This window comes from Bubalus kerabau, chromosome 14 (genome assembly GCF_029407905.1).
Source record: "Bubalus kerabau isolate K-KA32 ecotype Philippines breed swamp buffalo chromosome 14, PCC_UOA_SB_1v2, whole genome shotgun sequence".
NCBI lineage: Eukaryota > Metazoa > Chordata > Mammalia > Artiodactyla > Bovidae > Bubalus > Bubalus kerabau.
In genome coordinates, this window is record NC_073637.1 from 65150263 (window position 1) to 65163693 (window position 13431).

General features: G+C 41.9%; 1 non-coding gene across 1 annotated transcript; it reads right to left on the reverse strand.

Moving 5' to 3' along the window:
* Window positions 1-13070: 13070 nt before the first annotated feature.
* On the reverse strand, window positions 13071-13177 carry LOC129627472 (U6 spliceosomal RNA). The gene has a single exon (XR_008702618.1). It is a non-coding gene; the product is annotated as a U6 spliceosomal RNA (small nuclear RNA).
* Between the last annotated feature and the right edge of the window lie 254 nt (window positions 13178-13431).

A 13431-nucleotide genomic window follows, 5' to 3' on the forward strand; every position in this document is an offset into this window, starting at 1 on the left:
TTCAAAGTTCATCTTTCCTTAGGAAGATTCCCAAATATCAGAAATGAGATGTCTTTTCTTCTGGGCTCTTCAGCATCTCAAGAGAAATATCTGCCATCCCTTGACTGAAGGTACGTTCACCTGGCTGCTGGTATTCTCAGAACAGGTCAGAAGAGATCCAGAGCAGCCACTGCTCAGTATGCAGTCTCTGTCTTTCCTGTAGGCGCTTTCCTCCTGCCCTTCTTTCTGCCAGATGCACAAGCCTCTCTCCTCTATTTCCTACTGTCATTGTAATCCCCTGGCTGCAAGAAGTGGGACAGGGGACCTGAGGATCTAACAAGTTCAAACATCTACACTCACTCAGCTCTCAGCCTCTTGCCTCTGTCTCACTTCTGGGATCTTGCGCCCTCTCCTCAGCATCTCTCTCATGACCTCTGGCATCTCCAAGACCCGGCCCAATCTGGTGTTTTATAGAAGAATCTCTTGGGCTGTTTCTATACTGACCTCTAGGATGTCATTAGAGTAGCTTCTGAAGTTCTGTTAAACCAGTTTCCACTCTGCTGTTCATCCCCATCTTCCAGAATTGTGTTGAGATATATCTTTTGCAGATGACTCCACCTCCATCCTCTTTGTCCCTGTGAATTTATCCTCTTACTTTCCTTTACTGTCCTTTTCAGGAGACAATGAACATAAACAAGTATGGGTCAATCTGCTATCTTTAATCTGAAGCCATTTCCAAAACCATCCCAAAACTTTTACCAAACTGTTCCAAATTTGTTTGTGCAAACAAAACTAGAATTTATGAGCAAACCTTGCCTTTTTTTGGTCAATGATGCTCAAGATTCCCTTCTTTCTCGCCAATATCTAACAACTCAGCCTTGACTACATTGCTTAGTATGCCCTGTTTGACTACCCACTGCTATATTGTTTGGTTAGATTCATGAAGGAGAAGATCCTCGTGAACAATTTAAAATCATCAACCATGAAGTTAACTCTGTTACCCAATTGAAGTTTTTTTTTTTTTTAATTTTTCTTTCTTTTTAAACTTTTTATTTTGTATTAACATTGGGGTATTAACAATGTTGTGATAGTTTCAGGTGAACAGTGAAGGGACTCAGCCATACGTATACTATTTATTTATTTACTTATTTTTGACTGTGCTGGGTCTTCATTGCTGCACGGGATTTTCTCTAGTTGCAGGGGTTGGCTGGGGGCTGTCTACTCCTTGTTGCAGTGCTTGGACTTCTCGCTGTGGTGGCTTCTCTTGTGGAGGAACACAGGCTCTAGGGCACACGGGCTTCAGTAATTCCCATGTGTGGGGTCAGTAGCTGCAGCTCCTGGGCTCTGGAGTACAGGCTCAAGTTGCTCGGGCTTAGTTGCTTCAAGGCATGTGGAATCTTCCGAGACCAGGGATCAAACCCATGTCTCGTGCATTGGCAGGCATATTCTTTACAGTGAGCCACCAAGGAAGCCCCAGGTTACCCAATTGTTTTGATTCTGTTGACAAAATAGTTCTAAGTGACTACGAAACCCTGCCACACCCAACATGAGAATGTACTTCTCTCTCTTTCTCAAAATCTTTCTCTGTAAACTCTTAAGTGCCGCAGTCGTTCCCAATGTAAGGTCCCTGGACAGACCATCAACATCAGATTACCTGGAAGCTTGTGAAAAATGCAAACTCACCAACTCACCCCAGGCCTCGAGAAACTCATGGACGTGGACAGCAGACTGTGTGTCTAGCAAGTCCTCCAGGTGATTCTGATGCAGGTTAGAGTTTGAAACGCATCACTACCGAATGCTGACGGGAGGAAGTAGCACCTCAGTAGCCATTGAAAGCCATCATTGTAAATTATGCCAAATTTGGAGTTTTCCAGCAATTTGTAGCAACCGTGGGGTAGGCAGTCAATTTTACCTGTCTGGATTGTTTTATTCCTAATCTAGTGACTGCTTATATAATGGTTGACTATTATTCTCAATTGGAGCAGTTCAAGCTGGTTTTAGAAAAGGCAGAGGAACCAGAGATCAAATTGCCAACATCCGCTGGATCATGGAAAAAGCAAGAGAGTTCCAGAAAAACATCGATTTCTGCTTTATTGACTATGCCAAAGCCTTTGACTGTGTGGATCACAATAAACTGTGGGAAATTCTGAAAGAGATGGGAATACCAGAACACCTGATCTGCCTCTTGAGAAATTTGTATGCAGGTCAGGAAGCAACAGTTAGAACTGGACATGGAACAACAGACTGGTTCCAAATAGGAAAAGGAGGACGTCAAGGCTGTATATTGTCACCCTGCTTATTTAACTTCTATGCAGAGTACATCATGAGAAACGCTGGACTAGAAGAAACACAAGCTGGAATCAAGATTGCCGGGAGAAATATCAATAACCTCAGATATGCAGATGACACCACCCTTATGGCAGAAAGTGAACAGGAACTCAAAAGCCTCTTGATGAAAGTGAAAGTGGAGAGTGAAGAAGTTGGCTTAAAGCTCAACATTCAGAAAACGAAGATCATGGTATCTGGTCCCATCACTTCATGGGAAATAGATAGGGAAACAGTGGAAACAGTGTCAGACTTTATTTTTGGGGGCTCCAAAATCACTGCAGATGGTGACTGCAGCCATGAAATTAAAAGACACTTACTCCTTGGAAGGAAAGTTATGACCAACCTAGAGAGCATATTGAAAAGCAGAGACATTACTTTGCCAACAAAGGTCCGTCTAGTCAAGGCTATGGTTTTTCCTGTGGTCATGTATGGATGTGAGAGTTGGACTGTGAAGAAGGCTGAGCGCCGAAGAATTGATGTTTTTGAACTGTGGTGTTGGAGAAGACTCTTGAGAGTCCCTTGGACTGCAAGGAGATCCAACCAGTCCATTCTGAAGGAAATGAGCCCTGGGATTTCTTTGGAAGGAATGATGCTAAAGCTGAAACTCCAGTACTTTGGCCACCTCATGTGAAGAGTTGACTCATTGAAAAAGACTCTGATGCTGGGAGGGATTGGGGGCAGGAGGAGAAGGGGACGACAGCGGATGAGATAGCTGGATGGCATCACTGACTCGATGGACGTGAGTCTGAGTGAACTCCGGGAGCTGGTGATGGACAGGGAGGCCTGGTGTGCTGCGATTCATGGGGTTGCAAAGAGTTGGACACGACTGAGCGACTGATCTGATCTGATCTGATCTGAGTGCATTTTTTTAAAACAGCCTGTGATCTGCTACATTATTTGACATACCTTTAGGAATTTCAGCACAGGTTAGTATTTGATGTCATTTTATGTGGCCACAACAAAGTAAATTCTCATGTAAAAAGCTAGCGATAAGAAAAAGCTAGTGTTTTTAAACTATTCCATTTATGAGATTAAGTGAAGTGAAGTCGCTCAGTCGTGTCCGACTCTTAGCGACCCCATGGACTGCACCCTACCAGGCTCCTGCATCCATGGGATTCTCCAGGCAAGAGTACTGGAGTGGGTTGCCATTGCCTTCTCCAAGTTTTAGGTTAAATTTCTAGGGGAGAAAAACTTCTATTATCATTTTAGTATTTACTTCTGTTATCATTTTAATGGGAATTTTTACCATCTATTATAATGGCCAATGCCATTTTCCTAAATTAAAACTCTAGTATTTGATATCAAATTGTTACTTTATTATGTCTTTTTTTTCCCTCAGTTGTTTTGGCTCCACAAAAATCAGTAGATGCTACCCCATAGCCAACTCATCCCCATAGTGCCCTGAGTGAAGACAAGTCCATTCAGATGTATGATGTATTAAAACCCACTACCTAAGGCTCCAGGGAGTGAGACCAGCCATCAGATGTTAAATCTCTTATAATGAGATGTGGGGAGAAGAATGCCGCTTCTGTGCCATTTGGGCAGAAATACCAAGTTTGTTTTTAAATCGTATGTATATACATATATATAATTTATATATATGAGATCAGATTAGTTGCTCAGTCGTGTCCAACTCTTTGCAACCCCATGAATCACAGCACGCCAGGCCTCCCTGTCCATCACCAGCTCCCGGAGTTCACTCAGACTCACGTCCATCGAGTCAGTGATGCCATCCAGCTATCTGATCCGCTGTCGTCCCCTTCTCCTCCTGCCCCCAATCCCTCCCAGCATCAGAGTCTTTTTCAATGAGTCAACTCTTCACATGAGGTGGCCAAAGTACTGGAGTTTCAGCTTTAGCATCATTCCTTCCAAAGAAATCCCATGACTAATCTCCTTCAGAATGGACTGGTTGGATCTCCTTGCAGTCCAAGGGACTCTCAAGAGTCTTCTCCAACACCACAGTTCAAAAGCATCAATTCTTCGGCACTCAGCCTTCTTCACAGTCCAACTCTCACATCCATACATGACCACAGGAAAAACCATAGCCTTGACTAGACGGACCTTTGTTGGCAAAGTAATGTCTCTGCTTTTCAATATGCTCTCTAGGTTGGTCATAACTTTCCTTCCAAGGAGTAAGTGTCTTTTAATTTCATGGCTGCAGTCACCATCTGCAGTGATTTTGGAGCCCCCAAAAATAAAGTCTGACACTGTTTCCACTGTTTCCCCATCTATTTCCCATGAATTGATGGGACCAGATGCCATGATCTTCGTTTTCTGAATGTTGAGCTTTAAGCCAACTTTTTCATTCTCCTCTTTCACTTTCATCAAGAGGCTTTTGAGTTCCTGTTCACTTTCTGCCATAAGGGTGGTGTCATCTGCATATCTGAGGTTATTGATATTTCTCCCGGCAATCTTGATTCCAGCTTGTGTTTCTTCCAGTCCAGCGTTTCTCATGATGTACTCTGCATAGAAGTTAAATAAGCAGGGTGACAATATACAGCCTTGACGTCCTCCTTTTCCTATTTGGAACCAGTCTGTTGTTCCATGTCCAGTTCTAACTGTTGCTTCCTGACCTGCATACAAATTTCTCAAGAGGCAGATCAGGTGTTCTGGTATTCCCATCTCTTTCAGAATTTCCCACAGTTTATTGTGATCCACACAGTCAAAGGCTTTGGCATAGTCAATAAAGCAGAAATCGATGTTTTTCTGGAACTCTCTTGCTTTTTCCATGATCCAGCGGATGTTGGCAATTTGATCTCTGGTTCCTCTGCCTTTTCTAAAACCAGCTTGAACATCAGGAAGTTCACGGTTCACATATTGCTGAAGCCTGGCTTGGAGAATTTTGAGCATTATTTTACTAGCGTGTGAGATGAGTGCAATTGCGCGGTAGTTTGAGCATTCTTTGGCATTGCCTTTCTTTGGGATTGGAATGAAACCTGACCTTTTCCAGTCCTGTGGCCACTGCTGAGTTTTCCAAATTTGCTGGTATATTGAGTGCAGCACTTTCACAGCATCATCTTTCAGGATTTGAAATAGCTCCACTGGAATTCCATCACCTCCACTAGCTTTGTTCATAGTGATGCTTTCTAAGGCCCGCTTGACTTCACATTCCAGGATGTCTGGCTCTAGATCAGTGACCACACCATCGAGATTATCTGGGTCGTGAAGATCTTTTTTTATCTATTTCGCTGCATCAGGTCTTAGTTGCAGCACATGGACTTAGTTGCCCCGCAGTATGTAGGATCTTAGTTCCCAGACCAGGGATCGAACCTGTGTCCCCTGCATGGAAGATGGTTTTTAATCACTGGGCCACCAGAGAAGTTCCTAAAAATACCAGGTTTCTAGGAACCCATCAACTGAATCTGCTTTGCTGCTTTTCACCCACTGAATGTTATATACAGAGCCACTAAAGCACATTGAATCTACTGTAGTAGATGACTGGTGGTATCTCCTAGGTTTCTTCACATATAAAAATACTGTTTTTTGGTTTGCCTTTTATCCCCAAGAAGTAACCTTGTAAAGAATGAAATGTACCTGGGTGTCTGAATTTGAAATCGACATAGAAATATATAACTTAACCAACTAAGCATTAAATGGCACTTTTTTGGGGCCACTTCTATTTTTCATAGTTGTATGGATATGTATATTTGCATTGACACTGTTTCCATGAAGACTCTGAAACTAGCAGTGTGGACTTCAGCTAGTAGCCTGAAGTAGCACATCTCCTTCAGAGAAGTGAAGGTTTCTGTTTCTTGGACTGGTCATTGGTAACTCTTCAACAGAAAGCGTGGTCCTGTTAAAACATGCTGCAATGAATACATATCTTTATCTCTACTTCTTCCTGAAGTCCCATTGATGGAAGAATAAGAGAGGAGATGAGATGGTTCAAGGTAACAAAATTTGGAAGGTGGAAAAAAAGTGGAAAGTGACTGGAGAAGTAGAAACTGATTTAGGTGAACTGAGAAAAATGAACCAGAGCAGCTGTAGACAGGATCAAGCCTGTTTAGGCTGTAGAACCTCATAAAGACATAGAAAATCAAATTTCTAATTGTCATTGAAGGTGGGAGCAAGTGGAAGGACTGAAACCAGAGGAATGGATTAACATTTTTAATTCAAAGCTGTTAGACCCTGTAGGTCCTCTTACCCCCCTCCCCCACCCCCAGTATAATCAAGCTTCTATCTGTATTAATTTGCTTGTCATTCAGTTACTAAGTCATGTCAAACTCTTTGTGAACCCATGGACTATCGTATGCCAGGCTCCTCTGCCCTTCACCATCTCCGGGAGTTTGCTCAAACTCATGTCCATTGAATCGGTGATACCATCCAACCAGCTCATTCTCTGTCATCACCCCCATCATCCTCCTGCCTTCAGTCTTTCCCAACATCAGGGTCTTTCCCAATGAATGAGCCCTTCGCTTCAGGTGGCCACAATATTGGAGCTTCAAATTCAGCATCAGTCCTTCCAGTGAATATTCAGTGTAGATTTCTTTTAGGATTGATTGGTTTGATCTTGCAATTCAAGGGACTCTCAAGAGTCTTTTCCAGCACCATAATTTGAAAGCATCAATTTTTTGGCACTCAGCCTTCTTTACAGTCCAACTCTCACATCTGTACATGACTACTAGAAAAACCATAGCTTTGACCATACGGACCTTTGTTGGCAAAGCTAGGGCTACCATAAAAAATACCACACATCATGTGGATTAAACACGAGAAATATATTTTCTCATGGGCTAGAAGTTCCAGGTTAAGGTTTCGGCAGGGTTGGTTTCATTCTGAAGCCTCTCTGCTTGACTTACAGGTGGCCATCACTGGCTCTGTCCTCACAGAGCCTGTTCACTGTGAAGATGCACGTGTCCTAATCTTCTCTTCTTCTAAGGACACTGGTGATGTTGAATTAGGGCCCACACATATGACCCCATTTTACCTTAATTGCCTTTTTAGAAACCCTGTCTCCAAACACAGTCACATTCAGAGGTAAGGCCATACCTTGGAGTTATTGGAGGTTTAGTTCCAGAGCACTTCAATAAAGTGAATATTGCAATAACGCAAGTCACATAAATTCTTTGGTTTCCCAGTACATACAAAAGCTCCGTTTACACTATATTGTAATCTATTAATTGTGCAATGGCATTATGTCTAAGAAAACAATGTGCATACTTTTAAGTAAAAAATACTTCATTGAAATCATCCCCTGCACAACAGCATAGGACTAAATAATGGGTTGTCTTTTCTTTTCTTTTTTTTCCTTCCAACATATCTATCCTTTTCCCAGATCAAGACGTACTCCAGAAAAAATAGTTTCGTTTTTATGTTGAAATAAGATGTTTTGTACCTTTTATTTTCATGTGCTGCTGCTGCTGCTAAGTCACTTCAGTCATGTCCGACTCTGTGCGACCCCATAGATGGCAGCCCACCAGGCTCCCCGTCCCTGGGATTCCCCAGGCAAGAACACTGGAGTGGGTTGCCATTTCCTTCTCCAATGCATGAAAGTGAAAAGTGAAAGTGAAGTTGCTCAGTCGTGTCTGACTGTTCGAGACCCCATGGACTGCAGCCTACCAGGCTCCTCCGTCCATGGGATTTTCCAGGCAAGAGTATTGGAGTGGGGTGCCATTGCCTTCTCCATTTATTTTCATGTAGAATACCACAATTTATTGCTTAAAAAAATACTTTATTATTAAAATGTTAGCCATCATCTGCACCTTCATTAAGTAATCTTTTTGTTGGTAGAGAATCTTGCCTAGGTATTGATGGCTGCTGACTAAGCAGAGTGGGGGTTGCTGAAAGTTTGGGTGGCTATGACGACTTAAAATAAGACAACAGTGGAGTTTGCTGCACCAGTTGACTCCTCCTTTCACAAAGAAATTGCTTGGTAGCATGCAGTACTGTTTAATAGCAAGAACTTCTTTAAAACTGGAGTCAATCCTCTCAAGTCCTGCTACTGCTTTACCAGTTAAGTTTTTGTCATATTTTAAACCCTTGTCATTTCAACAATCTTCATAGCATCTTCACCAGGGGTAGATTCCATCTCAAGAAATCACTTTCTTTGCTCAACCATAAGAAGCAACTCGGCATTCATGAAAGTTTTATCATGAGATTGCAGCAACTCAGTCACATCTTCAGGTTCTACTTCTGTTTCTGATTCTCTTGCTATTTCCACCACATCTGCAGTCATTTCCTTCACTGAAATCTTTTTTTTTATTTGTTTTGATCAGAGAATAATTGCTTTACAATGTTGTGTTGGTTTCTGCCATATAACAACATGATTCAGCTATAAATGGCAACCCCCTCCAGTGTTCTTGCCTGGAGAATCCCAGGGACAGAGGAGCCTGGTGGGCTGCTGTCTATGGGGTCGCACAGAATCAGACACGACTGAGCGACTTAGCATAGCATACGTATATCCCCTCCCTCTTGAATCTCCCTCCCACCCATCCCCATCCCACCCCTCTACGTTGTCACAGAGCACCAGGTTGAGCTCCCTGTGTTTTATAGCAGCTTCCCACTAGCTGTCTGTTTTACATGTGGTAATGTATGTTTCAATGCTGTTGTCTCAACTCATCACACCCTCTCCTTCCCTCACTGTGTACACAAGTCTGTTCTCTATGTCTGCGTCTCCATTGCTGCCCTCCAAATAGGTCCATCAGTACCATTTTTCTAGATTCCATACATATGCATTAATATGTGATATTTATTTTTCTGACTTCACTCTATAATAGGCTCTAGGTTCATCCATCTCAATTCAACTGGCTGAAATGTATTCCTTTTTATGGCTGAGTAATATTGTTTTGTATATATGTACCACAACTTCTTTATCCATTCATCTGTTAATGAGCATCTAAGTTACTTCCCTGTACTGGCCATGCTGCAATGAATGTTGGGGTACATGTGTGTTTTTGAATAATGGTTTTTCTCAGGGTATATGCTCAGTAGTAGGAGTGCTGGGTCATATAGTAGTTTTATTCCTGGTTTTTTAAGGATTCTCCATACTGTTCTTCACATTGGCTACATCAATTTACATTCCCACCAACAGTGTAAGAGGGTTCCATTTTCTCCACATCCTCTCCAGCATTTATTGTTTGTAGATTTTTTGATGATGGCCATTCTGACCATGTGAGGTGGTGATACCTCATTGTAGCTTTGACTTGCATTTCTCTAATAATGAGTGATGTTGAGCATCTGTGTGTCTTCTTTAGAGAAATGTCTGTTTAGGTCTTCTGCCCATTTTTGGATTGGGGACTGTTTGTTTTTCTGATACTGAGCTGCATGAGCCTCTTGTATATTTTGGAGATTAATCCTTTTCAGTTGCTTCATTTGCAATTATTTTCTTCCATTCTGAGGGTTGTCTTTTCATTTTGTTTATAGTTTCCTTTGCTGTGCAGAGGCTTTTAAGTTTAATTAAGTCCCATTTGTTTAGTTTTGTTTTTATTTCCATTACTCTAGGAGGTAGGTCAAAGAAGATCTTGCTGTGATTTATGTCAAAGAGCCTTCTCTGAAATCTTGAACGCCTCAAAGTCATTCATGAGGGTTGGAACCAACCTTTACCCAACTCCTATTTTTGTTTTTTTTAATTAATTAATTTTGTCTTTTGACTGCCCTGGGTCTTTGTTGCTGCTCAGAGGCTTTTGTCCAGTTGTGGTGGGCAGGGCATACTCTTCCCTGTGGTGTGCAGGCTTCTCATAGTGGCTTCTCTTGTTGCAGAGCACAGCCTCTAGGTGTGTGGGCTTCTGTAGTCATGGCACACAGGGTTAGTTGCTCCACAGCATGTGGGATCTTCCCTGACCAGGGATCAAACCCATGTCCCTCCCCTGCATTGGCAGGCAGATTCTTAACCACTGGGTCATCAGAGAAGTCCTTCCTAACTCCTGTTAATATTGATATTTTGACCTTTTTTCCATGAGTCACCTCATCTTAATGTTTTTAATGACCGTTTTTAATGGCATGTAGAATGACGAATCCTTTCCTGAAGGTTTTTCATTTACTTTGTCCAGATTCATGAAAAGAATCATTGTCTATGGCAGCTTTAGTCTTACACATTGTATTGCTTAATTAGTAAGACTTGAAGGTTGAAATGACTCCTTGATCCACGGGCTGCAAAATGGATATTGTCTTAGGAGGCATGAAGCATTCATCTCTTTGTACACCTCCATCAGAGCTCTTAGGTAACCAGGTGCATTTTCAGTGAGCATCAGTATTTTGAAATTAATCTCTTTTTTTCTGAGCAGCAGGTCTCAACAGTGGCTTGTGCTGCTGCTGCTAAGTCACTTCAGTCATGTCTGACTCTGTGTGACCCCCTAGACGGCAGCCCACCGGGCTCCCCTGTCCATGGGATTTCCAGGCAAGAGTACTGGAGTGGGTTGCCATTGCCTTCTCTGCAACAGTGGCTTAGAACATTCAGTTAGCCATGTTGTAAACACATATGCAATCATACAGGCTCTTTGTTCCATTTATTGAACACAATCAAAGTAGATTTAGGATAGTTCTTAAGGGCCTGAGGATTTTCAGAGTGGTTGATGAACATTGACTTCAACATCAAGTCACCAGATGTATAAACCTCTTTGATGAGAGTTTGCCTGTCCTTTGAAGCTTTGAAGCCAGTTGTTGACTTCTCTCTAGCTGTGAAAGTTCTAGATGGCATCTTCTTCCAATGTAAGAGTTTTTCATCTACATTGAAAGGTTGGTGTTTAGTGTAGCCATCTTTGTTAATTATCTTAGCTAGATCTTCTGTATAACTTGCTGCAGCTTCTACATCAGCACTTGTTGCTTCATCTTGCACGTTTATGTAACAGAGACAGCTTCTTTCCTTAAAGCTCACGAAACAGCTCTGCTACCTTCAGACTTTTCTTCTACAGCTTCCCTACCCTCATCAGGCTTCACAGAATTGAAGAGAATTAGAGCCTTGCTCTGGATGAGGCTTTGGCTTAAGACGATGTGGTGCCTGGTTTGATCTATCTAGACCACTAAATTTGCTTCATATCAGCAATAAGTTTTTCATTTTCTTATCATTTCTGTGTTCACTGGAGTAGCACTTTTAATTTCCTTCAGGAACTTTTTTTTTTTCCATTTACAACTTAGCTAATTATTTGGCACAAGAGGCCTAGCTTTTGGCTTGACTCAGCTTTCTATATGCCTTTCTCACTGAACTTAATAATTTTCAGCTTTAATTTAAAATGAGACACATGTGATTTGTCCTTTCATTTGGACACTTAGAGGCCACTGTAGGGTTATTAAGTGGCCTGATAACAATATTGTTGGGTCTCAAGGAATAGGGGGGCCTGAGAGAGATGGGGGAATAGCCTGTCAATGGAGACATTAGAACACACACAACATTTATCAATTACGTTGGCCATCTTATATGGGCACAGTTCATGGTGCCACCAAAACAATTACTGTAGTAGCATTGAAGGTCACTTATTGGGCTTCCCTGGTGATTCAGTGGTAAAGAATCCACTTGCCAATGCAGGAAGCATGGATTTGATCCTGGTCTGGGAAGATCCCACATGCCACGGAGCAATCACGCCCATGCACCCGACTATTGAACCTGTGCTCCAGAGCCCGGGAAGTGCAACTACTGAGCCCATACCACAGCCACTGAAGCCCATGTGCTAGAGCCCGTGCTCTGCAATAAGAGAGGCCACTGCTGTGAGAAGCCCATGCACTGCAAGGAAGAGTAGCCCTGGCTCACTGCAACTATCACCGAAGACCCAGCACAGCCAAGTAAATAAATACAAATGTTAAAAGAGCACATCACATATCACTATAACAAATATACTAATAATTTAAAAGTTTGAAATATTGCAAAAATCGTGAAAATGTGACACAGAGACACAGAGTGGTCAAATGCCATTGGAAAAATGGTGCTAACAGACTTGCTTGATGCAGGGTTGCCACAAACCCTTGGTTTGTTAAAAAAAAAAAAAAAAAAAACCAACAACAATAAAACAATGCACATAAAGCACAATAAAGTGAAGTGAAGTGCAATAAAATGGAGTATGCCACTGCAGGGTTAGGACCTCAGCCTATGAATTTAGGTGGGGGGCACAATTCAGCCCATAACACCATCCCTCCTCATTCCAGCAGGAGACAGAAGTGTATTCTAGACAAACTGAACCAGGAAGACTGCAGACTTGGGTGTATCGAGGGAATCATCAGGACTGAGGCACTGGACCTATAACAGGGAGAGTTTGTGAAGGCCATATGCTAATCAGTGAGATACCATCTCCTGGTTTCCTCCACCCAGCCCAGTGAGCCAGGAACCAAGCTTATCCCACCAGCAGCCACGCCTCCCCTCAAAGCAGGAGATCAGAAGATCTTTCTTTGGATTAATTGTAAGGTCTTGTCTGCAGATACTGATGTGGGTGTTTCCCAATCAGGAAGAAAGAGAGAATGGGGGGAGAAAGAAGAAAAAGAAGAAAGAAAAAAGAGGGCGAAAGGAAGGAAGGAAGAAATGAAAAAAAGAAAGAAAGAAAGAAAAAAGAGGGCTATTCTCTAATACATCTCCAACAAAGTCCATCAGTCAACAAGTCCTACCTTCATACAGAGAGTTTCTAAGGAGCTCTTTCTGCCACACTCTTGAATATAGATAAGAGGTTAGGGGTCAGACATTTGAGAAAACCTCCAAAATGAAGACTTGACCAAAATGTAACTAAAAGAGTGATTTTAAGGAAAACAGATGGTACAAAGATGGAATAAAGATTATATAATTAAAATATGAGAAAACATTGCCTCCATGAAATGAGAACAGCATACTACTTATTTTTTTAAATTTTTTTATGGAATGCTTCATGAATTTGCTTGTCATCCTTGCACACTTGCCATGCTCATCTTCTCTACATTGTTCCAATTTTAGTATGTGTGCTGCCGAAGTGAGCACCAGCATACTATTTAAAAGCAATGAAACAACCATCAGGGAGTCAAAAAGGGCTCACAGACATTGAAATATCAATATGAAAGCCTAAAAAGAGGCTAAAAAGAAAGCATAAAAAGAGCCTTCCACGATATATTTGAAGATAGAATCTAGGAAATCTCCCATACAGTAGGAAAAAAGACAACAAAATAGAGAGTAAAAGAGAAAAAAAATTAACAATTGTAAGATCAGGCAGATACATCTAATACATGACTAAGAGG